Below are 5,426 nucleotides of genomic sequence, written 5' to 3'. Positions count from 1 at the left end.
GGCAGTTAGACCACGGTTAAGTCTGTTTCCTCTTAAAGCGAATCTCTATGTAAAGAAATGTAATAACTCCCAAGATTTTTCTTTTCTGGGGAAATAATGATAATTCTTGTCCCCAAATTTTTCTGTTTGGTTTTGGGGTTTTTTAATGATAAGGATTAGTGATATTTATTTTAAATACTGGTGAACTAACAGGTTTTCTGAGTCCAGTTATATATATAACTTATAAATATTATCAGGACTGACTAAAGTCATGATAGCCCAAAGGGTTTGCAAACGTGTACTTTTGAATTGATTTGTTGTTACTCCCTCTCCTGTGCCAAGACATGTTAAGAAGCCTGCGTATGTTTCATCTATATTTGCAAATAGGTATGCATGCTACAGGATGCATACCTTTCCCCCTAGCCAGCCAGCGTTACTCACAGCCTCGAGGAGAACTGGAATCTTTTGCACAAGTATGCACACACACGTCAGTTACACCTCTTGGCTTACAACATAGCATCCTGAGGCACAAAGTCATGCCCTGGTCTTGCAAAAACAGACTTTGTGGAAAGGAAAAGTGGGGTTTCTAAATAACGAAAACTTCCTTTGATGAATCAAGAATCGAAAATAATGAATGAGCCAGAAACTCCTGTTCCCATTGGATCTTCAGGTGAGACTCTCAGGGGATGCCCCATGCCAACCCAGGCAAGTCACTCATGGTAGGATGGAAATGATGGTGTGGATTCTTCAGGCAGGGTGGGCGGGAACTGGAGAAAGCTCCTCATGGCCTGAGATGGTGTAGAAAGGGTAACCAACTTCCCTTGTGTCTCTTCCCATGTTAAACTCAGAAGAAAGTTGAAGGTCCTGGCTGTGTTTGCCAAGAGATCTCCTCCACAAGGGGTGTGCTAAGAACTGAGAAGGGTCTGAGATTTTACCTCACTTACAAGCCAATAAGTTAGATGGCCACTGCTTTACAGATACCAGAGAAATTCACCAGACTCCTGGGGCAGAGCTGAAGGACAGTTTATGAGTCACAGTAACAGCAGTAACCCTTGTTTCGGTATTTCTCGTGCTGATTCTCCAAGCCCCAGTCCCACAGGACAACACAAACCTAATGACAGCTGCACACAGCTTAAGGAAGCCAACTCCTGCATAATGGTGGTCAACCTGCCTGCTCTTTGTTCCGAGGGAGATCGCATCTCTACCTTCTGAGGCCACTCAGCACACAAATACCCTGGAAATGATAGTCTAGCACCAACGGTTATCAGTGCCTTGCTCACAAGGTTTGCAGAAATGCCAGAGCCCCAGGGAGAATTATTTCCCAACAGGGTGAAGTGAGCCACTGGCTGGGTGATGCTGTGATGGTCAAACAAGCCAGGAATCACCCGGGAGTCACGGTCCGACCAAGGGGGTCTAGAGAGTTGCTAAGGGATGAGGTGAATCCTGGTTTAAGTCCCCACAAGAGTCACTGCCCGCTCAGCAGTGAGGCCAGAGGCCCGTGTACAGAGACCGGCAGGCTAAGACAGCTCGCCTAGAGTAGAGCCCTCATTCCCACCAGTGTCATGAGGACACCTAAACCTCCCTGAACCCCAACACCATCCTGAGAAGGAGGGAAAGGAGAGGGAAGAAACTTACGTGGCAGAGAATTAAACTCTGAATGGCCTGTTTATTCAAGTAATGCTGCATTAATCTGAAAGAGACCGTCTTCCGTGGAAGAACCGAGTTACCTTTAATTGGCGTGTTTAAGTCCACTGCCACACCCTGCCGCTCCCGCTTCAATACAAGTGGTGACTCCTGAACAGTACGAGCTCAGTGATAGGTAGACAGTGACTAGTTCTTGCCTGACCGCAGTATGTAAATTTCAACCCAACACGTATGCGTTACGTTTGTACTTCATAAGCTAGTGTGTCGCAATGACAGGATGTTTCCATCCCATCACGAAGTTTTTCAAGGGCATTTTTAGGAGCTGTATTACATGAAGTAATATTTTTATGTATTTATGAAATCCAAAGATATTGCAGGCAAAAAGTAGGTCCTTTGCAGAGTTTAGTTGAATTCATGGGTTATTCCACACATGGACGAAGGGAAGCTGGAAGTTCTTCTCAGCTACAAACAGAACCTTTTGAAGTTAATGTCATGGTACACAAACACGTCCTTTCACAAAATGTGCCTTGGAGCCGCTGTCAGAGGCGTAATCATAGATTAGAGGATTATTAATCTGATCACATCTTCTAGTCTCTACGGATTCCAATATCCAGGGGGTTAACAGTTGCCTGGCTCTTGTCTGACCTTTCTGTAAAATTTCCCATTGCCTTAGTTCAAGCCAATACCTCAGACTCTATAACGAGTCTACAATTTCCAATTATTACCTTGGGGTTTTGACACACAGCCTTATTAACGTAGATCAGTGTCCATTGGTGTATTGTAAAGTATCCAGGCATAGAAAGCCAAAGACCTGAGAGCAAAGTCTGATTCTGCCACTTGCTGGCTTTGTGATTTTTACACAAATGACAGCTTCCATGTCCCTAAACTTCCTCATCTTTAAAACTGGGAAGATGTTATCACTAACACTGACCTCGTATTGGTCAGAAGAATTGAAACTCAGATTGATTCATGTAAAATTAGTCATTTTGTATGAATACAAATGTCTAACCTAAATTTTCCATGGAAGAGAATTAAACTGTCACTCAGAGCCAAAACTAACTATAGGGACTCTAAGTAAATGGCATTATTTACCTCTAAGATAAATGGCTCTTTACTTAAATGAAACCATGAATGGTTGTTTGGGGTTTGAAGAGAAAAGGTAAAAATGAGCAATCTAGAAGGAAAGAAATAAAGAGAAGGAAAACTGATGTACTACAATAAGGAGGATTTGGAGCTTCTTCCAACAGCTTCAGAGAGAGACATGAGGGGATGGAGGGAAGGCGGGGGAGGGGGCGGGGAGCGGAAAGGAAAAACCCAGCAAGATGGCCAGAAACTGGGCCTCTGCCTATCAAGATGTTCAGAGAAAATGGCCAAATGACTTCATTAGGTGCACATCTATTATTCAACTGTAACTTATTTGTTGCATAATGCTCTGTGTCTACATTACCCACCTTAGCCCTAAATTTTATTAAAAACCACTATAGAGTCTAGTGTGTGTGATCTTTTAGATGATAGAAGAATCTGGGTGATGGTCAATGCTGGCTGGTACTAAAGAGGAAACTTCTGCAATAGACAAAACCCCAGGCAAAGAGAAGGCGTGGCCAAGGTCATGAAGAAGTAAAGTAAGGATAAATTAGGAACTTGGGTTTCACAGATACACACTACTATATATAAAATAGATAAACAACAAGGTCCTACTATACAGCACAGGGAACTATATTCAATATCTTCTAATAACCTATAATAAAAAAGAATCTGAAAAAGAACACATCTGTATCTATATCTAACTATATATGAATCACTTTTTTGTACCAGAAACTAACACAACATTGTAAATCAACTATACTTCAATTAAAAAAAAAAGAAGAGAATAAAAAAGAAAAGGTAACATTTCGAAAACATCCAAGACTTTTGGAAGAGATCTTGGGTTTCTGCTTTTTGTAGAATAAGAGTTGAGTCATTTTATTTAAAGCAAAAAGACAAAGTGACTTGGAACAGCCTGGCAGTTAACACCTGGTTTTCCTCAATATTACCATAAAACAGCATGGAAATACCTAAGAAAAAGGTAGAAAAAATAATATACCAACAATCATATACTTTGCCAGCATTTCTAATCTATAGCCCCCTCCCAAGTTCAGATTTGAAATTTTTATAGATTTCCAAGTTTACATAATTACTGTAACATAAATAATTTCCCCAAATAGTTCTTTTCACCAAAATTTGGAAGTTGTTGACTCCTAAGGTATGGGACTACCATATCATAAATTTTAAAAAGTTTTTTCAGTGGAAAATGCTGACTCCAAGAAAAATAAGACATTGATTCATTTTCATTCTTTGTCTATTTTTCATTTTATTTTGCAGAGTAATCACTTGCTGAGTGGCAGTGATGAAGCTGTGCTGATTCATTGAACGCCTTTGGGAGGATAGGCAGCTGAGAAAGAGTTCTGATGACCATGCTTGGTGAGTCTGACTTATTTTTTCCTGATTGTTATTATAGTAACTAAAGAAGATAAAGTGAGTTATAAAATCTTAGATGCTTCTTTGCAAAGCATTTCTTAAACGTTCTAGCTGTAATACGTTGTTCCGAATTTTACGTTAAGAAATCCCGTATTTTAGGCTTGAGATTTTATGATTCCTGCTTCTTCACATTTCTATGAATATGTTATCTAAAAGAGGGAAAAGTGCTCACAGGATCCTAAAAATCCCAAGAAAGGAAGAAGGAAGGCATTACCATATAGAGAAAGAAAAGGAAAAAGAAGAAAATGGAAAAAATGGTACATTCCATGTGTGTAATTCCATTTAGAGCCCAATATAGGGCAAACTCTCTATATTTTATAAAATCAAAGCATCAGTACTCCTCATCATCCTGAACTAAAAGATTAAATCAATTATAGACAGTAAAGAAGCATAATTCCCCCACATTTCTAAGTGCTTTCATAGAGTTTTGACCATGCTATGTCCAGTGCAATCGCTATGCCGATTCATTGACCTCCAAAACTTTCACCTTAGTTTTTCCCTCACATCCCTGGATAATAATGACAGTTAATACTTTAGTAGGACTCAACATGTGTCAATATTCATTCTAAGTGATTTACATATATTAACTCATTTAGTTCTTGTAACACTCAGGAACGAATTCTCGAAGATGAAATACCTGCATAGAAGGTGTAAATTACATTGTTAACTTGAAGATAAATTCGAGGTGAGCAAGACCAACCTCCCAAGTAGTATCACAACGTGTTTTACAGATGAGGATACTAAGGCATTGAGGAGCTATGTGACTTGCCAAATTGTTTTAATCAAGGTAACACTGGCCACTGTAAAAACCTAATTCCAAAAGGTATAAAGGCTCAAACAGTAGAAGTTTATTTCTTGCTCACAGAACCTCCAAAGCAGATTTCTGATTGGTTGGAGCTTTCTTCTAAGAGCTAATGCAGGGACACAGACTCCTTCCATCTGGTGGCTCTGACACCAACACTGGCTTTCAGGGTTGCAGTGTGTGTTAATTTCCTACTGTTGCTCTAACGAATTGCCATGGACTTAGTGGCTTAAAACAACATGAATATATTATCTTACAAATCTGTAAATCAGGTATCGGACATGGGTCTCCCTGGGCTACCCTCAAGGTATTGCAGGTTTGCATTCCACTCTGGAGCCTCCAGCTGAAATTTGTTTCCTTGCCCTTTGCACTTTTTAGATACCACCTTCTTTCCTCGGTTCATGGCCCCCTTACATATTCACAGCTAACAATATCAGGCTAAGACCTTCACTCACTGCCATCTCTCTGGTTCTCTCTCTTCTGC

This window comes from Kogia breviceps, chromosome 15 (genome assembly GCF_026419965.1).
Source record: "Kogia breviceps isolate mKogBre1 chromosome 15, mKogBre1 haplotype 1, whole genome shotgun sequence".
Lineage (NCBI taxonomy): Eukaryota > Metazoa > Chordata > Mammalia > Artiodactyla > Physeteridae > Kogia > Kogia breviceps.
This window is presented reverse-complemented; position numbering follows the sequence as displayed.